This window comes from Dama dama, chromosome 9, assembly GCF_033118175.1.
Source record: "Dama dama isolate Ldn47 chromosome 9, ASM3311817v1, whole genome shotgun sequence".
Lineage (NCBI taxonomy): Eukaryota > Metazoa > Chordata > Mammalia > Artiodactyla > Cervidae > Dama > Dama dama.
The window spans coordinates 5,346,459-5,370,627 of NC_083689.1; positions in this window are offsets into that span (position 1 = coordinate 5,346,459).

The window sequence follows — 24,169 nt, forward strand, 5'->3', positions numbered from 1 at the left end:
AAGGATCTTCTCTAGACAGGAAACACAAAAAAGGTTTATAAACTCGAACCCAAAACAACAAAGTAAATGACAATGGGATCATGCTTATCAATAATTACCTTAAATGTAAATGGGTTGAATGCCCCAACCAAAGACAAAGACTGGCTGAATGGATACAAAAACAAGACCCCTACATATGCTGTCTACAAGAGACCCACCTCAAAACAAGCGACACATACAGACTGAAAGTGAAGAGCTGGAAAAAGATAATTCATGCAAATGGAGACCAAAAGAAAGCAGGAGTAGAGATACTCTTATCAGATAAAACAAACTTTGAATTAAAGGCTGTGAAAAGAGACAAAGAAGGACACTACATAATGATCAAAGGATCAATCCAAGAAGATATAGCAATTATACATATATATGCATCCAACATAGGAGCACCCCAATATGTAAGGCAAATGCTAAAAGTATGAAAGGGGAAATTAACAGTAACACAATAATAGTGGGAGACTTTAATACCCCACTCACACCTATGGATAGATCAACTAAATAGAAAATTAGCAAGGAAACACAAACTTTAAATGATATAATGGACCAGTTAGACCTAATTGATATCTATAGGACATTTCACCCAAAAACAATGAATTCCACCTTTTTCTCAAGTGCACACGGAAACTTCTCCAGGATAGATCACATCCTGGGCCATAAATCTAGTCTTGGTAAATTCACAAAAATTAAAATTATTTCAAGCATCTTTCCTGATCATAATGCAGTAAGATTAGATGTCAAGCACGGGGGGGGGGGGGGGGGGGGGAGGATAATAAAAATACAAGTATATGAAGGGGAACACATGTAAATCCATGGCTGATTCATGTCAATGTATGGCAAAAACCACTGCAATATTGTAAAGTAATTAGCCTCCAACTAATAAAAATAAATGAAAAAAGAAAAAAAGAAAAATACAAGCATATGAAGGATAAAGAACACGGTTCTGAATAACCAACAAATCACAGAGGAAATCAAAAGAGAAATCAAAATATCCATAGAAACAAATGAAAATGAAAACACAACAATCCAAAACCTATGGTATTCAGTAAAAGCAGTACTAAGGGGAAAGTTCATAGCAATACAAGCTTACTTCAAGAAACAAGAGAAAAATCAAGTAAATAACCTAACTCTACACCTAAAGCAACTAGAAAAAGAAGAAATGAAGAACCCCAGGGTTAGTAGAAGGAAAGAAATCTTAAAAATTAGGGCAGAAATAAATGAAAAAGAAACAAAGGAGACCATAGCAAAAATCAACAAAGCTAAAAGCTGGTTCTTTGAGAAGATAAATAAAATAGACAACCATTAGCCAGACCCATCAAGAAAAAAAGGCAGAAGAATCAAATCAACAAAAATGGGAATGAAAATGGAGAAATCACAACAGACAACACGGAAATACAAAGGATCATAAAAGACTACTATCAGCAACTATATGCCAATAAAATTGACAACTTGGAAGAAATGGACAAATTCTTAGAAAAGTATAACTTTCCAAAACTGAACCAGGAAGAAATAGAAAATCTTAACAGACCCATCACAAGCACAGAATTCAAAACTGTAATCAGAAATCTTCCAACAAACAAAACCCCAGCACAAGACAGCGTCACAACTGAATTCTACCAAAAATTTAGAGAAGCGCTAACACCTATTCTACTCAAACTCTTCCAGAAAATTGCAGAGGAAGATAAACTGCAAACTCATTCTATGAGGCCACCATCACCCTAATACCAAAACTAGACAATAATGCCACACAAAAAAATAAAACTACGGGCCAACATCATTGATGAACATAGATGCAAAAATCTTTAACAAAATTCTAGCAAACAGAATCCAACAACATATTAAAAACATCATACATCATGACCAAGTGGGCTTTATCTCAGGGATGCAAGGACTCTTCAAAATTCACAAGTCAATCTATGTGATACACCACACTAACAAATCGGAAGAAAAAAACCATATGATTATCTCAATAGATGCAGAGAAAACCTTTGACAAAACTCAACATCCATTTATGATAAAAACCCTCTAGAAAGCAGGCATAGAAGGAACATACCTCAACATAATAAAAGCCGTATATGACAAACCCACAGCAAATACTATCCTCAATGCTGAAAAATTGAAAGCATTTCCCCTAAAATCAGGAATAAGACAATGGTGCCCACTCTAACCACTACTATTCAACATAGTTTTGGAAGTTTTGGCCACAGCAATCAGAGAAGAAACAGAAATAAAAGGAATCCAGATTCAAAAAGAAGAAGTAAAACTCTCACTGTTTGCAGATGACATGATCCTCTACATAGAAAACCCTAAAGACTCCACCAGAAAATCACTAGGGCTAATCAATGAATATAGTAAAGTTGCAGGATATAAAATTAACACACAAAAATCCCTTGCATTCCTATACACTAACAATGAGAAAACAGAAAGAGAAATGAAGGAAATAATTCCATTCACCATTGCAACAAAAAGAATAAAATACTTAGGAATAAATCTACCTAAAGAAACAAAAGACCTATCTTTAGAAAACTATAAAACACTGATGAAAGAAATCAAAGATGACATAAATAGATGGAGAAATATACCATGTTCATGTATCAGAAAAATCAATATATGATTCAATATATGAAAATGAGTATACTACCCAAAGCAACCTATAGATTCAATGCAATCCCTATCAAGCTACCAATGGTATTTTTCAGAGAACTAGAACAAATAATCTCACAATTTGTATGGAAATACAAAAAACCTTGAATAGCTAAAGCAATCTTGAGAAAGAATGAAACTGGAGGAATCAACCTTTCTGACTTCAGACTATACTACAAAGCCATAGTCATCAAGACAGTATGGTACTGGCACAAAGACAGAAATATAGATCAGTGGAACAGAATAGAAAGCCCAGAGATAAATCCATGCACCTTATCTTTGACAAAGGAGGCAAGAATATACAGTGGAGAAAAGACAATCTCTTTAACAAGTGGTGCTGGGAAAACTGGTCAACCACTTGTAAAAGAATGAAACTAGAACACTTTTTAACACCATACACAAAAATAAACTCAAAATGGATCAAAGATCTAAATGTAAGACCAGAAACTATAAAACTCCTAGAGGAAAACATAGGCAAAACACTCTCCAACATAAATCACAGCAGGATCCTCTATGACCCACCTCCCAGAGTAATGGAAATAAGAGCAAAAATAAATAAATGGACCTAATTAAACTTAAAAGTTTTTGCACAACAAAGGAAAACTATAAGCAAGGTTAAAATACAGCCTTCAGAATGGGAGAAAATAATAGCAAATGAAGCAACAGACAAAGGATTAATCTCAAAAAAGGAATTGCAGCTCAATTTCAGAAAAATAAATGACCCAATTAAAAAATGGGCCAAAGAACTAAACAGACATTTCTCCAAAGAAGACATACAGATGGCTAACAAACACATGAAAAGATGCTCAACATCACTCATTATCAGAGTAATGCAAATCAAACCCACAATGAGGTACCATCTCATGCCGGTCAGAATGGATGCTATCCAAAAGTCTACAAGCAATAAATGCTGGAGATGGTGTGGAGAAAAGGGAACCCGCTTACACTGTTGGTGGGAATGCAAACTAGTACAGCCACTATAGAGAACAGTGTGGAGATTCCTTTAAAAACTGGAAATAGAACTGCCATATGACCCAGCAACCCCACTGCTGGGCATACACACCAAGGAAACCAGAACTGAAAGAGACACACATACCCAAATGTTCATTGCAGCAGTGTTTACAGTAGCTAGGACATGGAAGCAACCTACATGTCCATAGGCAGACAAATGACTAAGAAAGCTGTGGTACATATACACAATGGAATATTACTCAGCTAATAAAAAGAATGCATTTGAATCAGTTCTAATGAGGTGGATGAAACTGGAGCCCATTATACAGAGTCAAGTTAAGTCAGAAAGAAAAACACCAACATGCTATATTAACGCATATATATGGAATTTAGAAAGATGGTAATGATGACCTTATAGGTGAGACAGCAAAAGAGACACAGATGTAAAGAACAGAATTTTGGACTCTGTGGGAGAAGGCAAGGGTAGGATAATTTGAGAGAATAGCATTGAAATATGTATATTATCATATGTGAAACAAATCGCCAGTCCATGTTCCATGCATGAGACAGGGTGCTCGGGGCTGGTGCACTGGGATGACCCTGAGGGGTGGGATGGGGAGGGAGGTGCAAGGGGTTCAGGATGGGGACACATGTACACCCATGGCTGATTCATGTCAATGTGTGGCAAAAATCACTACGATATTGTAAAGTAATTAGCCTCCAATTAAAATAAATTAATTAATTTTTTAAAGTTATATATATAAATAAAGTTCACTCATTACTAAGATGTCGATTTTTTACTCTCACCATCTCCTGCTTGACCACATCCAATTTACTTTGATTCATGGACCTAACATTCCAGGTTCCTATGCAATGTTGTTCTTTACAACATCAGATTTTACTTTCATCACCTCAAAGATCCACAACTGAGTGGCATTTCCACTTTGGCCCAGCCACTTCATTCTTTCTGGGGCTATTAGTAGTTGTCCTCCACTCTTCCCCAGTAGCATATTGGACACAGTCCTCCCTGGAGGGCTCATCTTTTGGTATCATATTTTTTTGACTTTTTATACAGTTCACGGCAATTATACTGGGATGGTTTGCCATTCCCTCCTCCAGTGGATCACCTTTTGTCAGAAATCTCCACTATGACCCGTCCATCTTGGGTGGCCCTGCACAGCATAGGTTATAGCTTCGCTGAGTTACACAAGCCCCTTTGTTGTGACAAGGCAGTGATCCATTAAGGGGGAGGATACAGTAAAGTTTCAAGATACAAAATCAACATACCAAAAAATACCTCAAAATGAAAACATTCAAAGATCAGTTGTATTTCTATGTAGAAGCCTGAACAATCTAAGAAGGAAATTAAGAAAAATCATTTTATCTACAATAGCATCAGAAGAATAAAATACTTGTGAATAAGTTTAACCAAGGAAAGTGGAGACTTGCACACTGAAAACTACTAAACATTGCTGAAAGAAATTAAAGAAGACATAAATAAATGGAACAACTTGTATTCATCGATTAGAAGACAATAGTGTTAAGATGGTACTACTACCAAAAGCAATACAAAGAGTCAATGCAATACTATCAAAATTTCAATGGCTTTCTTTACAGAAATGGAAAATTCATATGGAACCACAAAAGACCCTGAATAGACAAAGCAATCTTGAGCAAGAAGAACAAAGCTGAAGGCATCACAATTCACCATTTCAAAATATGTGATAAAGCTACAATAATCAAAACAGTATGCTGATGACATAAAAACAGACGTATAGACCAATAAAAGAATTGAGAGCCCAGAAATAAGTCCATACATCTACATCAATTGACTAGGGTACCAAGAATCCAAAACGAGAAAATGATAATTTCTTCAATAAACAATCTTGGGAAAACTGGATATCCACATGCAGGAGGATGAAGTTGGATACTTATATCATACCATACACAAAAATATCAACCCCAAATGGATTAAAGACTTCAATGTAAGACCTGAAGTCATAAAACTACTAAAAGAAAATGCAGAAGGAAAGCTTCGACAATGTCATTTTGAAAATCACACCAAAAACAAAGGCAATAAAACCAAAAAGAAACAAGTGGGGTTTCATCAAGCCAGAAAGTTTCTGCCCAGCAAAGAAAACAATCAATGGAATAAAAAGGCAATTCATGGAATGGGATAAAATATTTGCAAACCATATTTCTAATGAGAGTTAATACTCCCAAATAAATAAGAAACATGAACAACTCAGTAGCAAAAAAACCAAATAACTCAATTAAAAGATGGACAAAAGATATGAATAGACACTTCTCAAAAGAAGACATACAAATGGCCAACAGGTATATGAAAAATGTTCAGCTTCACTAGTCATTGTGTGTGCATGGTCAGCTGGTCAGTTGTGTCCAACTCTTTGCAACCCCATGGACTGTAGCCCTCCAGGCTCCTCTGTCCATGGGATTTTCCCAGGGAAGAACACTGGAGTGGGTTGACATTTCCTTCTCCAGAGTATCTTCCTGACCCAGGAATCGAACATATGTCTCCTACATTGGTAAGCTGGTTCTTTACCACTGAGCCACCTGGGAAGCCTAGAGAAATGTAACTCAAAACTTCAGTGAGATATTACCTTATATATGTTGAATGGCTATTATCAGAGATGAAAGATAGTAAGTGTTGTTGAGGATGTGGAAAATAGGGAACACTTGTACACTACCGGTGGGAATGTAAATTTGTTGTTCTTGTTCAGTCACTAAGTCGTGTCCAACTCTCTGCAACCCCATGGACTGCAGCATGCCAGGCTTCCTGTCCTTCACTGTCTCCCAGAGTTTGCTCAAATTCGTATCCATCAAGACGGTGATACCATCCAACCATCTCATGCTCTAATGTCGCCTTTTCCTTCAGCCGTCAATCTTTCCCAGCATCAGGGTCCTTGCCAATGAGTCAGCTCTTCGAATCAGGTGACCAAAGCATTGGAGCTTCAGTTTCAGCATTAGTCCTTCCAATGAATACTCAGGGTTGATTTCCTTTAGGATTGACTGGTTTCATCTCCTTGCTGTCCAAGGGACTCTCAAGAGTCTTCTCCAGTACCATGATTCAAAAGCATCAGTTCTTCAGAATGTAAGTTGGTATGACCTTAATAGAAAACAATATGAAGTTACTCAAAAAATTAAAAATAGAACTGTCTTATGATCCAGTAATTCTTCACTTTTGGGTATATATCCAAAAGAAATAAAATCAGAATGTCAAAGCAATATCTGCACTGCCATATTCACTTCAGTATTATTCACAAAAGCTAAGTTATGCAAACACAGTAAATGTCCATCAATGAATGAATGGATAAAGAAAGTTTTATATATATATGTACACATATATATGTATATACATATTATATATGTATATATATATACACCCACACATAAATACATACATATGTACATGCATATGTATATACAAACATATATATATATATCAGCTAGTTATATATCTGTATATTTCAAGCCTTAAAGAGGAAGAAAATCTTGTAATTTTTTTTTCTTTTTTTTTTATTAGTTGGAGGCTAATTACTTCACAACATATCAGTGGGTTTTGTCATACATTGATATGAATCAGCCATAGATTTACACATATTCCCCATCCCGATCCCCCCTCCCACCTCCCTCTCCACCCGATTCCTCTGGGTCTTCCCAGTGCACCAGGCCCGAGCACTTGTCTCATGCATCCCACCTGGGCTGGTGGGAAATCTTGTAATTTGTGACAACATGGAAATGTGAATGAACCTGGAGGATATTATGTTAAATGCATTAATCCAGATACAAAGACAAGTACTGCAAGATCTCACTTACGTGTAGAATCTAAAACAGTTGAACTCAGAAGCAGAGAGTAAAATGGTAGTTATCAAGGGATGGAGAGAGGGGGGGAAAGAGGAGATGGCTGGTCAAGGAGTACAAAGTTTTAGTTATGCAAGATAAAAAAGTATTACCATTCTATGGTATACCGTTGTGACCATATTAACAATTCTTGACTGTATACTTGAAATTTATTAAGAGGGTATGTGTTAAATGTTCTCACCACTGACAGACAGACACACACACAGTGGTAACTATATGAAGAGACAGCTTCCTGATGTATATCAAATTATCAAATTGTACCTAAATCAATCATCTTAAATATATAAAACTCTTAATCCTCAATTGTACCTCAATTTAGAAATTAATGTTTTTAGAAGAGAGTGTAAAAACAACCCACAGGCCAGGAGAAAATGTTACAATTCATATATCTGACAAGAGTCTAGTATCCAGAATTTATCAGGCACTCTTACAATTCAACAAAAAGGACAATCCAACTTAAAAATGGACAAAGGAGTTGGATAGATATTTGTCCAAAGAAAATATACAAATGGCCAAGAGACACATGTTCAAAATCACTAATCATTAGGAAAATGCAAATCAAAACCACAAGATGCCACTTCATACCCACTAGGATGGCAATAGTAATAGCTATAACAGAAAATAACAAATGTCAGTGAGGAAAAGTTGGAACCCTGCTCCCAAAGCCTGACCCCAAAAAATATGGGCCTGGGTTAGCATCTCAACTCTACACATAAAACCAGTAAACCTAGTGAAATCACCAATCCCTTAGAGCCTCTGTTTCCTCATCTGGAACATGGGGATAATAATATCTACTGTGGACTATGGTGAAGAAGTAGTGATGAGAGATGTTATGCCGTGCCTCATTCTAAAGTTCTGAGGCAGAAAGATAATGTGTGTCAAGGACCTAGCACCAGTAAGTTTCCTTTATTCTGTTTCCGTTCCCCTCTATGGACCCTCCCTTCTCCCTGGACACTCTGCCTTTGTGACCTCACTCCTTCTCCACCCAAGCTTTCAGGAGAGGGTCTGACAATCTCAGGCCTGCCTATGTGTAAGCACAGAGTTCAAAGACTGACAGAGAGGGGCACATGGGAGAAATGAGGCCGGGACATGGCTTCCCAGGACCCCTGAAAGTCCAGCTTTGGCCTATGGAAAGCTGAATTCTCAATTCTGTGCTAAGTAATCACAGACCACTCCAGGCTCACAATCCATTTCCAACAAGTTACACTTGTGGCTAAGACAGCATGGTATCGGCTTAAAAAACCTCCAGTCCCTGCTTCCCAGCACTACTGCCCCTTCCCCAGAAGTGGCAGCCCTCTCACTCTCTGGGCTCTCTGCTAGGGTGGGCCCCAGGCACACATGCCTTCATGTGGCTGTAATCACAGTGCTCTCCCCACAGTGAGTTGCTCAGGCCTCCAAATTGCGACATAGCTCTTAGCACTTGGCTTTCCAACACCATCAAGCCAAAGTATGTGAGCTCAAAAAGCCACGCCTTGCTGTGAAAGGTTCCCCCTCTTTGGATTATTTCATCAGAGTAAATTCCCAGCAGAGAGATTCTTGGCCTAGAGAACATGAACAAATATTTTTATGGCTCTATCTACTTATTGACAAATTATCTTCCCATATGCTTGTATATTCTCACTATCAATAAATGAATATACTTGGCTTCACTACAGTATTATTGACTTTGATTCTTATTTAATTTTTAAAATGTTTGCAAATAGCTTTATTCTTCCACTTTTACAAATAAAAGTTGCTTGTTGTAATATTCGTATACTGTAGACAAAGAGGTCGCTGGTAATTAGACATCTTATATAAAATAACTAAAATCCTAAAATCCCCTGTATACCTTGGAAGCACATTTTGCTACACAACTGTAATATACCTTTATAACACTAAACAGTCAAGAAGTCTCTGGTGTCATTTGATAACCAATCCTTGATCACATTTTCCTACTGCCTCAGAAATAGTCTCTTTTCTTTTGGGAAGAAAAGATCCCCCTCAAAGCCCACACACGATATTTGGATGTTATATTTCTTAATTCTCTTTTAATCTAAAATGCCCCTCACCCTTTTGCTTTTCTTACCTTTTATTTATTGCATAAGCTAACTCAGTCATCCTCTAGAGTGTTCCCTCTTTCCCAATTTGTCTGGGCTGCCTAGGGATGTCATTTAACTGGATCCTTTATTTCCCCTTCAAGGCTCAGATATGGTTCTGACTGGCCAGAGAGCCCAGAACTGGGAAGTTGTGGGGTAGGATGTGACCCAGGTTTCTTGCCTTCTGCAAGGCTCCTCCTTGCAGTGCAGACTGGGTCACGGATCACAGCCAGCCCTGGCACTGGCTTCTCTCCAGGAGTGGCAGTCGAGGAAACCATCAGTATGTAAACATGCCCCCTTAAGACTGCCCTTAAAATTTTTCTTCTAGAAGGACACAGCATGACCAAGAATATCGGGCTCAACAAATGCTTATTGGCCTCTGTCCCTTACAAAACATAGAGGTTAGTCTGTTGGTAGCTACACCCAAAGGCTGTCCAGTAAAGGTGGCCAGGTAAGGTCCCTGAGATGTGGGCTTGCTGGCAGAGTTCAAAGCTGAGGCAAGGGAGTGGAGGAACCAGCCCCAGAGCAAGTAAAGATGAAGGAGTCACTGGGGCTTGGAGATGCCCCAGAGTAACAGAGAAGAAACCATTTAGCCCAAGGAAGGGAACTGCAGAAACTTACCAGACCCCAAATATCTTTCAGTAGGAGAAACACTCCATCAGCCAGTCCAGTCATACAGGGGAGTATAGCGGCCATTAAACGAATGGTAAAGAGACATGCACTAATATATATTCCACTCAACAACAGGGTTGATGGTGAAAAACATCAAACTGCAGGAAAAGTAGGGACAGATTATGCCATTTGTAACACATACAGAGATATGCTTGCCTAGGTACAGGTGAATGCAAGTGTCTGTAATTGCATTGGGAGGATCTGAAAGTACCGTCAGCAAATCTAAACAGTGTTACCTGGGGGCCTGATATTCAGCAAAGGGTGAGTAGTCAAGGAGTCTTGGCTTTACTGAAATAATTTTATTTGTATCAGAAAAATCCATTCATGTCTTACTTGAGTATTTGGAGTTAATTAACTATAAATGGCAAGCTGCTCAGAGACTTCATGGTAGCCAGTGTTACCTCAGCATAGACCGGCAAGGCTGGGGATGCTCTAGGTACTGAGGAAAGCAAGATGGACAGGTCCTTGGATCCCAGACCCTGGCTGCTACCCCTAAGCACTGGGCAATGCAAGCAAGGACACATGCCAGGCCCCCAGCAATTATCCTGGCTTGCAGCAGGCCTTCCTGCCCAGTGGCTGGGATCCTTGCCCTGGGCCTTCTCTCCCTTCCAAGGACAAGGACCCTGGGGACTGAGGAGACACCCATTCTGGCTGAGTATATGTTAAGAATGGCTCTGCAGTCCATCTGCATCATGGCCAGGTTCAGAGCCCTTCAAGCTTGCGGCCAGCAGGTGAGGAGTTGCTATCAGCTTCAACCCAACACCACCATCTTGGTCAGAACAGATCCAGATCTGGTCACAGGGACACCTGCTGGAGGCAGAGCCTGGGAAGAGATATCCTCCCTCAGAAGTAGCCATCTTGTTCCCTGAATCATGCTCTAGACCCTGACTCGGCTTGGAGCAGTTGCTCCTGGGGTTCTGGAAGGCTGTGGTGAGACTAACTGACTAAATGAAGCTGCAAGGTAAAAGAGAAGAGTGGGCCCAGGTGCTCACAGCATCGCAGGCCCTCTGACACTGAAATTCGGTTTCCATTCACTGCTGTGGTTTGAGTCTGGTGGGAGGACATCTGTTCCTCACATCTAAAGTGGCCTATTGCTAAACTGCCCCGCAGTGAGGAGGTGCCAACTACCTCCCACCAGCAACCACACGCTTTGTCTAAATACTTTGATATGAAGGAAGGAGGGTGTGATGATGAAGTCAGGCTGATTGCTACTGCTTGCATCCCTTGGCCTGAGCTTCTCCAGGGATAGAACTGTACAGACACTGCTGGTGGCTGCCCTGTCAATAGTTGAAGCCTACTCTAAGGTCACACAGCAGCCCTGCATCTCTGTCCCTGAGGTAATTTGGTTATTCCAGACATATCACTGTCTCTGGGCAGGGCAGTCCTGAGGTACTGAGGAACTGATTCCCCAGGATGATGGTGGGGGGTGTCAGTGCCCCAGCCTCTTTGCCAGTGGGTCCTCTCAAAGAGTGTGCCTCCAAGTCTCTGGAAGTTCCCCGGGAGACTGAGCCCCAGAAGTAGCCTGCTCATTAACATGTTCTTTTTGGGCGTTACTCCCTTCCTATGTCCCTTCTCTACTCAGAGGATTTACCACAACTTACGCTCAATAAAGGAGAGAAATGGCATGGACCTAACAGAAGCAGAAGATATTAAGAAGAGGTGGCAAGAATACACAGGAGAACTGTACAAAAAAGATCTTCACGACCCAGATAATCATGATGGTGTGATCACTCACCTCAAGCCAGACATCCTGGAATGTGAAGTCAAGTGGGCCTTAGGAAGCATCACTACAAACAAAGCTAGTGGAAGTGATGGAATTCCTGTTGAGCTATTTCAAATCCTAAAAGATGGTGCTGTGAAAGTGCTGCACTCAATATGCCAGCAAATTTGGAAAATCAGCAGTGGCCACAGGACTGGAAAAGGTCAGTTTTCATCTCAATCCCAAGGAAGGGCAATGCCAAAGATTGTTCAAACTACCACACAATTGCACTCATCTCACAATGTAGCAATGTAATGCTCAAAATTCTCCAAGCCAGGCTTCAACAGTATGTGAACCAAGAACTTCCAAATGTTCAAGTGGGATTTAGAAAAGGCAGAGGAACCAGAGACCAAATTGTCAACATCCATTGGATCCTAGAAAAAGTAACAGAGTTCCAGAAAACTATTTCTGCTTTATTGACTATGCTGAAGCATTTGAATGTGTGGATCACAACAAACTGTGGAAAATTCTTCAAGAGATGGAAATACCAGACCACCTGACCTGCTTCCTGAGAAACCTGTATGCAGGTCAAGAAGCAACAGTTAGAGCCGGACATGGGACAAGAGACTGGTTCCAAGTTGGGAAAGCAGTATGTCAAGGCTGTATATTGTTACATTATTTATTTAACTTACATGCTGAGTACATCATGCGAAATGCTGAACTGGATGAAGCACAAGCTGGAATCAAGATTGCCAGGAGAAATATCAATAACCTCAGACATGCACATGACAACACCCTTATGCCAGAAAGCAAAGAGGAACTAAAGAGCTTCTTGATGAAGGTGAAAGAGGAGAGTGAAAAAGTTGGCTTAAAACTCAACATTCAGAAAACTAAGATCATGACATCTGGTCCCATCACTTCATGGCAAATAGATGGGGAAACAATGGAAACAGTGAGAGACTCTATTTTGGGGGGCTCCAAAATCACTGCAGATGGTGAGTGCAGCCATGAAATTAAAAGATGCTTGCTCCTTGGAAGAAAAGTTATGACCAATCTAGACAGAATATTAAAACGCAGAGACATCACTTTGCCAACAAATGTCCATCTAGTCAAAGCTATGGTTTTTCCAGTAGTCATGTATGGATGTGAAAGTTGGACTATAAAGAAAGCTGAGTGCTGAAGAATTGATGATTTTGAACTGTGGTGTTGGAGAAGACTCTTGAGAGTTCCTTGGACACCAACATCAAACCAGTCAATCCTAAAGGAAATCAGTCCTGAATATTCATTGGAAGGACTGATGCTGAGGCTGAAGCTCCAACATTTTGGCCACCTGATGGAGAGAACTGACTCATTGGAAAATCCCCTGATGCTGGGAAAAATTGAAGGCAGGAAGAGAAGGGGACAAAAGAGGGTGAGATGGTTGGATGGCATCACTGACTTGTTGGACATGAGTTTGAGCAAGCTCTGAGTGTTGTTGATGGACAGGGAAGCCTGGCATGCTATAGTCCATGGGGTTGCAAAGGGTGGGACACAACTGAGTGACTGAACTGAACTGAATTGGCCTTATCCTGATATCAAAACCTGGCAAAGCCATTGCAAGAAAAGAACACTACAGACTTCCTTACCAATATATAGGCAAGATTCTTAAACAAAAGTTTACCAAATCCAATTTAACAATTGTAAAAATATTAATAAATCATGACCAATAAGGGTTTATCCCAAAAGTAAGTTTGATTTAACATTCAAAAATTAAACAATGTTACTGATCATATATAGTGAGTCTAAATAGTATTTCCTCAAAAACACATCCACTCAGAAATTCAGAATGTGACTTTATTTGGAGATAGAGTCTTTGCAGATTTAATTAGTTAAGGATCTTGACAAGAAATCATCCGGGATTTAGGGTGAGCCCTAGATTCAATGATTGGAATCCTTATAAGAGGATAATAGAGGTCACAGATAATAAACACAGAGAAGGTGATGATAGAAGTGTGCAGAGATTGGAATTATTCAGTCACTATACAATGAACAACTGGGGCCATGAGATGCTAGAAGTGAAAAAATGATTCTTCCCTAGAGCCTGAAGAGGTAGAATAGCTTTGCTGACACCTTGATTTCAGAGACTGCTAGACTCCATAATTGTGAAAGAATAAATTTTTGTGTTCCTAAGCCACAAAGTTTGTGGTAATTTGATATAGCAATTACTATACTTTATTAAAAAGTGAAATAGACATTAGCTTGTCTCTGAACATTTGATAGAATGCATCTGTGAAGTCATCTGGCCCTGGGCTTTCATTTCTGGGGAGATTTTTTTGGTCACAGTTTCAGTTTCAGTACTTGTGATTGGTCTGTTCATAATTTCTTTTTTGTCCTGGTTCAGTCTTGGAAGATTTTACTTTTTGAAGAATTCATTCGTTTCTCCCAGGTTGTCCATTTTATTGGCATAAAATTGCTCATAGTAGTCTCCTATTATCCTTTGTATTTCTGTGTTGTCTATTTTAACTTCTCCCTTTTCATTTCTAATTTTACTGATTTGAGTCTTCTTGCTTTTTTTCCTGATGAGTCAGGCTATTGGTTGGTCAGTTTTGTTTATCTTCTCAAAGAATCAGCTTTTAGTTTTATTGATCTTTCCTTTGTTTCCTTCATTTCTTTTTCATTTATTTCTTCTCTTATCTACATGATTTCTTTCCTTCTACTAACTTTGGGATTTTTAAATTTTTGTTGTTTTTGTTTTTCTAGTTGCTTTAGCTGCAAGGTTAGGTTTTCTATTTGATGTTTTTCTTATTTCTTGAGGTAGGATTGCATTACTATAAGCTTCCCTCTTAAAACTGACTTTGCTGCATCCCATAAATTTTGGGTCATTGTGTTTTTGTTGTAATTTGTCTCTGGGTTTTTTTTTTTTTTTTAATTTCCACTTTGATTTCTTCAGTAACCTCTTGGTTATTATAGAATTATATTGTTTAATTTCCATGTGTTTGTGTTGTTTAGAGTTTTATTTTCCCTGTAATTGATATCTAATCTGATAGTATTGTGGTCAGAAAATATGCTTGGTATAATCCTTCTCAAATTCTTTGAATGTTGTGGTGTTCAGCCACTTGGGCTCAGTTATGTCTGAATCTTTGGAACCCATGGCCTGCAGAATGCCAGGCTTCCCTGTCCTTCACTATATCCCAGAGTTTGCTCAAACTCATGCCCATTGAGTTGATGGTGCCATCCAATCATCTCATCCTTTGTTGCCCTTTCTCCCACTCTCAATCTTTCCCAGCATCAGGGTTTTTTCCAATGAGTCAGCTCTTCTCATCAGGTGGCCAAAGTAATAAAGCTTCAGCTTCAGCATCAGTCCTTCCAATGAATATTCAGGATTGATTTCCTTTAGGATTGACTGGTTGATCTCCTTGCAGTCCAAGGAACTCTCAAGAATCTTCTCCAGTACCACAGTTCAAAAGCATCAGTTTTTCAGTGCTCAGCCTTCTTTATGGTCCAACTCTCACATCTATACATGACTACTGGAAAAAAAAACTTTGTCAGCAATGTGATGTCTCCGCTTTTTAGTATGCTATCTAGATTTGTCAGAGCTCTTCTTCCAAGGAGCAAGTGTCTTTTAATTTCATGGCTGCAATCACTATCTGCAGTGACTGTAGAGCCTAAGAAAATAAAGTCTCTCATTGTTTTCATTGTTTCATTGTTTCCCCATCTGATGGGAACCGATGCCATGATCTTAATGTTTTTTTTTTTTATCTTAGTTTTTTAAATATTGAGTTTTAATCCAGCTTTTTCCCTTTCCTCTTCATCAAAAGGCCCTTTAGTTCCTCTTCACTTTCTGCCATAGGGTTGTGTCCTCTACATATCTGAGGTTATTGATATTTCTTCTGGCAATTTTGATTCCAGCTTGTGATTCATCCAGTCCAGCATTTTGCATGATGTACTCTGCATATAGTTTAAATAAGCAAGGTGACAATATACAACCTTGACATACTCCTTTCCCAATTTGGAACCAGTCTTTTTGTTCCACGTCTGGTTCTAACTGTTGCTTCTTCATCTGCATACAGGTTTCTCAGGAGGCAGGTAAGGTGGTCTGGTATTCCCATTTCTTTAAGAATTTTCAAGTTTGCTGGGATCCCAATGTTAGGGAAATTAAATAGTCTTGTTTAGGCTTTCAAGTCAAAGCAGAATAGGACTCTGACCTTGTTTCTAACCTGCCCGGACGATGCTGTGACTATAAGCCCCCTGACTGACTGCTGTGAGTGGAAACCTTACAGCACTGTAAATAGAATAAGGTATGAATCTTGAGACTGTTGAGCCCATACAGGGGGTCTGGCCAATCAAGCCAAGGCTTAACATTCCAAGTTTTACACAACAAAACAGCATTAACATGAAACCAGAGCTCCAATTTGCTCACAGATTGATGATGATATCAGTTTGCATCCTGGGATTATAAGCAGGAACCCCAAACTGCAATTTTTGAAGTCTCGCCCATGGAGTGGATATACTTCCTGGAACCTTTTACCATTTGGGACTCCAGATGTGCTGTGTCACAGGACTTCCCAGTGCTGTTTGGATGTTGGTCAAATCCCAATTTGGTGATGTATCCTCTGCTGTTTCTCTTTCTCTTTTCTTTTAATGTTAGTGTATTGAAAGTAAGCTAGATAATTCTTTAATAAATACTGATATTATTTATTTGTATATAACAAGTGGCTTATTTTGTTAACAAATCCTTTGACTCTGAGATGAAAGTGAAAACTTTCTGCAAAACTTCCAAAAAAAAAAAAAAGCTGCAGAGGGAGGAAAACTGCCAAACTCATTCTACCAGGCCACCATCACCCTGGTACCAAAACCAAAGATGTCACACAGAAAAAAATAAAATAAAAGTCAATATCATTGTGAACATAGACGCAATAATTCTCAACAAAATACTAGCAAACAGAGTCCAACAGCACATTAAATGGATCATACACCATGTTCAAGAGTTGTTTATCCCAAGGATGCAAGGATTTGTCAATATATGCAAATCAATCAACATGATACACCATATTAACAGATTGAAAGATAAAAATCATATGATAATCTCAATAGATGAGGAAAAATCTTTTGACAAAATTCAACACACATTTTTGATTAAAAAAAAACTTAGAATATAGACAGAGAAGGAACCTACCTTAAAACAATAAAAATCATATATGACAACCCTCAGCAAACATTATTTTCAGTGGTGAAAAACTGAAAGCATTTCCTCTAAGATCAGGATTAAGACAAAAGTGCCCACACTTGCCATTATTATGCAGTATGGTTTTGGAAGTCTGGACCTAACAGAAGCAGAAGATGTTAAGAAGAATACACACAAGAACTATAAAAAAGATCTTAATGATCCAGATAACCATGATGATGTGATCCCTCAATTAGAGTCAGACATCCTGGAGTGTAAAGTCAAGTGGGCCTTAGGAAGCATCACTATGAACAAAGCTAATGGAGATAAGGGAATTTCAGCTGAGCTATTTTAACTCCTAAAAGATGATGCTGTGAAAGTGCTGCACTCAATATGCCAGCAAATTTAGAAAACTCAGCAGTGGCCACCAGACTGGAAAAGATTAGTTTTCATTCCAATCCCAAAGAAGGGCAATGCAAAAGATTGTGCAAACTACCACACAACTGCACTCATTTCACATGCTCGCAAGGTCATGTTCAAAATCCTTCAAGCTAGCCTGCAACAGTACATGAACCAAGAGCTTCCAGATGTACAAGCTGGATTTAGAAAAGGTAGAGGAACCAGAGATTAAATTGCCAACATCCGATGGATTATAAAAAAAGCAAGAGAATTCCAGAAAAACATCTATTTCTGCTTCATTGACTATGCTAAAGCCTTTGGATATGTGAATCACAGCAAACTGTGGAAAATTCTTCAAGAAATGGGAATACCAGACCACCTTACCTGCCTCCTGAGAAATCTGTAGGCAGGTCAAGAAGCAACAGTTAGAACTGGACATGGAGCAACAGACTGGTTCCAAATTGGGAAAGGAGTATGTCAAGACTATATATTGTCACCCTGCTTATTTAACTTATATGCAGAGTACCTCAAGTGAAATGTGGGCTGGATGAATCACAAGCTGGATCCAGATTGCAGGGAGAAATATCAATAACCTCAGATATGCAGATGATACCACCCTTATGGCAGAAAGCAAAGAGGAACTAAAGAGCCTCTTGACAAAAGTGAAAGAGGAGAGCGAAAAAGCTGGTTTAAAATTCAACATTCACTAAACTAAGATTATGGCATCCGGTCCCATCAGTTTAGATGGGAAAGCAATGGGAACAGTGAGAAACTTTATTTTCTTGTCTCCACAATCACCCTGGACCATGACTGCTGCCATGAAATTAAAAGACACTTGCTCCTTGGGAAAAAAGTTATGAAAACCTAGACAGCTTATTAAAAAGCAGAGACATTGCTTTGCAAACAAAGGTCCAGATTATCAAAGCTATGGTTTTTCCAATAGTGATGCACAGATGTAAGAGTTGGTCCCTAATGAAGGCTAAACTCCAAAAAATCGATGCTTTTATTTGTGGTGCTAGAGAAGGCTCTTGAGTCCCTTGGATGCCAAAGAGATCAAACAAGTGAATCCTAAAGGAAATCAGTCCTGAATATTCATTGGAAGGACTGATGATGAAGCTGATGCTCCAATGCTTTGGCCCCCTGATGAGAAGAGCCACTCATTAGAAAAGACCCTGATGCTGGGAAAGATGGAAGACAGGAGGAAAAGGGGAGGACAAAGGATAAGATCACTGGGTGGCATCACCGACACGATGGACATGAGTTTGAGCAAACTCTGGAATATGGTGAAGTACAGGGAAGACTGGGGTGCTGAAGTTCATGGGGTTGCAAAGAGTTGGACACAGATGAGCAACCAAACAAGAACAAAGCCATGATGGTGAGAGAAAAAGAAGAAATAAAAGGAATCCAGATTGGAAAAGAAGAATTTAAATTCTCACTGTTTGCAGATGACATGATACTATACATAGAATGCCCTAAAGATGCCACAGAAAATTACTAGAGCTAAGCAGTGAATATAGTAAAGTCACAGGATACAAAATCAATACACAGAAATCCCTTGCATTCCTATATATTAAAGACAAAAAACCACAGAAAGAAATTAAGGAAGCAATTCCACTCACCATTGCAACAAAAAGATTAAAATCCCTAAGAATAAACCTACCTAAAGAGACAAAACACCTATGCTCTGAAAACTACAAGACACTGATGAAAGAAATCAAGACAACAAAAAGAGATGGAGGAATATACCATGTTCTTGGACTGAAAGAATTAATTTTGTGAAAATGACTATACTATCCAAAGCAATTTACAGATCCAGTGCAATCCCTATGAAATTACCAATAGCATTTTTCACAGAACTGGAACAAAAAATTTCACAACTTATATGGAAACACAAAAGCCCCCAAATAGCCAAAGTAATCTTGAGAAAGAGAAACAGAGCTGGAGGAATCAAACTTCTTGACTTCGGACTACAGACTACAAAGCTACGTTAAACAAAGCAGTACGGTACTGGCACAAAAACCAAAATATATACCAATGGAACAAGATAGAAAGCCCAGACATAAACTCATGCAACTATGGGCACCTCATCACTGACAAAGTAAGAAAGAATATCCAATGGAGAAAAGACAGCCTCTTCATTAAGTGGTGCTGGGAAAACTCAGTTCAGTTCAGTCACTCAGTCATGTTCAACTCTTTGCGACCCCATGGACTGCAGCACACCAGGCTCCCCTGTCCATCAACAACTCATGGAGGTTGCTCAAACCCATGTCCATTGAGTCCGTGATGCCATCCAACCACCTCATACTGTTTTCTGCTTCTCCTCCCACCTTCAATCTTTCCCAGCATCAGGGTCTTTTCCAATGAGTCATCCAACCACCCATACTGTTTTCCGCTTCTCCTCCCACCTTCAATCTTTTTCAGCATCAGGGTCTTTTCCAATGAATCAGTTCTCCACAACAGGTGGCCAAAATATTGGAGCTTCAGCATCAGTTCCTCAAATGATTTTTCTGGACTGATTTTCTTTAGGATTGACTGGTTTGATTTCCTTGCAGTCCAAGGGACTTTCAAGAGTCTTCTCCAACACCACAGTTCAAAACCATCAATTCTTCAGCATTCAGCCTTTATGGTCCAACTCTCACATCTGTACACGACTACTAGAAAAACCATAGCTTTGATTAGATGGACTTTTTTTTTGCCAAAATAATGTCTTTGCTTTTTAATATGCTGTCTAGTTTGGTCACAGCTTTTCTGTCCAAAAGCCTTCATACCTACACTGAAACCAACCACCACCCAAGAGCCAATAAGTTTTAGAGCAAGGCATACCACGCAAATTCTCCAGCAACGCAGGAACATAGCCCTGAACATCAACATACAGGCTGCCCAAGGTCACACCTAACACATAGACCCATCTCAAAACTCATTACTGGGCACTCCATTGCTCTCCAAAGAGAAGAAATCAAGTTCCACGCACCAGAACACTGACGCAAGCTTCCCTAACCAGGAAACCTTGACAAGCCAATCGTCCAACCCCACCCACTGGGTTAATCCTCCACAATAAAAAGGAACCACAGACCTCCAGAATACAGAAAGCCCACTCCAGATACAGCAATCTAAACAAGATGAAAAGGCAGAGAAATACCCAACAGGTAAAGGAACATGAAAAATGCCCACCAAGTCAAACAAAAGAGGAGGAGATAGGGAATCTACCTGAAAAAGAATTTAGAATAATGATAATAAAAATGATCCAAAATCTTGAAAACAAAATGGAATTACAGATAAATAGCCTGGAAACAAAGATTGAAAAGATTCAAGAAATGTTTAATAAAGACCTAGAAGAAATAAAAAAGAGTCAATTAAAAATGAATAATGCAATGAATGAGATCAAAAACACTTTGGAGGGAACCAAGAGTAGAATAACGGAGGCAGAAGATAGGATAAGTGAGGTAGAAGATAAAATGGTGGAAATAAATGAAGCAGAGAGGAAAAAAGAAAAAAGGATCAAAAGAAATGAGGACAACCTCAGGGACCTCTGGGACACTGTGAAATGCCCCAACATTCGAATCATAGGAGTTCCAGAAGAAGAAGACAAAAAGAAAGGCCATGAGAAAATACTTGAGGAGATAATAGCTGAAAACTTCCCTAAAATGGGGAAGGAAATAGCCACCCAAGTCCAAGAAACCCAGAGAGTCCCAAACAGGATAAACCCAAGGCAAAACACCCCAAGACACATATTAATCAAATTAACAAAGATCAAACCCAAGGACCATGTGTCTTTTAATTTCATGGCTGCAGTCACCATTTGCAGTGATTTTGGAGCCCAAGAAAATAAAGCCTGTCACTGTTTCCATTGTTCCCCCACCTATTTGCCATGAAGTGGTGGGACCAGGTGCCGTGATCTTAGTTTTTTGAATGTTGAGTTTTAAGCCAGCTTTTTCACTCTCTTTCACTTTCATCAAGAGGCTCTTTAGTTCTTCTTCACTTTCTGCCACATGGGTGGTGTCATCTGCATATCTGAGGTTATTGATATTTTTCTCCGTATTCTTGATTCCAGCTTGTGCTTCATCCAGTCCAACATTTCTCATGATGTACTCTGCATATAAGTTAAATAAGCAGGGTGACAATATACAGCCTTGACGTACTCTTTTTCCAATTTGTAACTAGTCTCTTGTCCCATGTTCAGTTCTAACTATTGCTTCTTGACCTGCATATAGATTTCTCAGGAGGCAGGTAAGGTGGTCTGGTATTCCCATCTCTTGACGAATTTTCCAGTTTCTTGTGATCCACACATTCAAAGGCTTTAGCATAGTCAATGAAGCAGAAGTAGATGTTTTTCTGGAATTCTCTTGCTTTTTCTATGACCCAACAGATGTTGGCAATTTGATCTCTGGTTCCTCTGCCTTTTTTAAATCCAGCTTGAACATCTGGAAGTTCATGGGTTCACGTACTCTTGAACCCTGGCTTGGAGAATTTTGAGCATTACTTTGCTATTTTGCTATGTTCTTTAGCATTGGCTTTCTTTGGGATTGGAATGAAAACTGACCTTTTCCAATCCTGTGGCCACTGCTGAGTTTTCCAAATTTGCTGGCATATTGAGTGAAGCACTTTCACAGCATCATCTTTCAGGATTTGAAATAGCTCAACTGGAATCCCATCACTTCTACTAGCTTTGTTTGCAGTGATGCTTCCTAAGGTCCACTTGACTTTGCGTTCCAGGATGTCTGGCTCTAGGTGAGTGACCACACTATCATGGTTATGTCGGTCATGAAGATCTTTTTTGTACAGTTCTGTGCTTTCTTACCACCTCTTCTTAATATCTTCTGCTTCTGTTAGGTCCATACCATTTCTGTTCTTTATTGAACCCATCTTTGCATGAAGTATTCCCTTGGTATCTCTAATTTTCTTGAAGAGATCTCTAGTCTTTCTCATTATATTGTTATCCTCTATTTCTTTGCATTGATCACTGAGGAATGCTTTCTTATCACGCCTCACTATTCTTTGGAACTGTGCATTCAAATATGTATATCTTTCATTTTCTCCTTTGCCTTTCGCTTCTCTTCTTTTCTCAGCTATTTGTAAGGCTTCCTCAGACAACCATTTTGCCTTTCTGGATTTTGTCTTTAGGGAAAACTAGATACTTACATGTAAAAGAATGAAATTAGAACACTTCCTAACAGTATACAAAAAAACTGGATTAGAGACCTAAATGTAAGACCAGACAATATAAAACTCTTAGAAGGAAACACAAGTAAAACACTCTTTGACATAAATAGTAGCAAGAACTGCTATGACCCAGTTCCTAGAGTAATGGAAAATGTAATTAAAAAACAAATGGAAAAACAAAAGTAATGGAATGTAATGGAAAAACAAAAGTAATGGAAAGTAATGGAAAAACAAAAATAAACAAATGGAACCTAATTAAACTTAAAAGTTTTTTCACAGCAAAGGAAACTATAAGCAAGATGAAAAGACAATCCTCAGAATGGGAAAAAATAATTGCAAATGAAGTAACTGGCAAAGGATTAATCTCCAAAATATATTAATACAAGCAGATGATGCAGCTCAATATCAGAAAAACAAACAACACAATGAAAAAATGGGCAAAAGACCTCAACAGACATTTCTTCAAAGAAGACATATGGATTGCCAAGAAATACGTGAAAAGATGCTCAACATGGCTTATTGTAACTAAGGAAATTTAAGTCAAAACTAAAATAAGATATCACCTCACACCAATCAGAATGGCCATCATAAAAAAACTATAAACAATAAATGTTAAAGAGGATGTGGAGAAAAGGGAACTCTTGAACTCCTGCACTTTTGGTGAGAATGTAAATTTGATACAGTCACTATGGAGAACAGCATGGAGATTCCTTAAAAAAAGAAAAAGAAAAAAACACTAGGAATAAAACTACCATATGACCCAGCAATCCCACTCCTGGGCATGTATCCTGAGAAGACCATAACTGAAAAAGATACATGTATCTGGTGTTCATTGCAGCACTATTACAATAGCTAGGACATGAAAGCAACCTAGATTTCCATAGACAGATACATGAATAAAGAAGCTGTGGTTCATATATGCAATGGAATATGACTCAGCCATATAGTTCATCCTGAATATTCATTGGGAGGACTAATGCTGAAGCTGGAGCTCCACTACTTTGGCCACCTGATGCAAAGAACCTACACACTGGAAAAGACCCTGATGCTAGGGAAGATTGAAGACAAAAGGAGAAGCGGTGGCAGAGGACAGGATGGTTAGATATCATCACTGACTCAGTGGACATGAATTTCAGCAAACTCCAAGAGAGAGTGAAGAACAAAGCCTGGCATGCTGCAGTCCATGGGGTCACAAAGAATTGGACACATCTTAGTGACTGAACAACATTAACAAATTACTTAGCCATAAAAGGGAATGCATTCAAGTAAGTTCTAATGATGTGGATGAACCTAGAGCCTGTTATGCAGAGTGAAGTAACTGAGAAAGAGAAAAACAAATATCATATGTTAACAGATATATATGGAATCTAGAAGATTAGTAGGGCAGCAATAGAGATGCAGACACATAGAACAGACTTGTGGACACAGTATGGAGGGGAGGGTGGCATGAATGGAGATAGTAGCATGGAAACATATACATTACATATGTGAAATAGACAGCCAGTGGGGACTTGC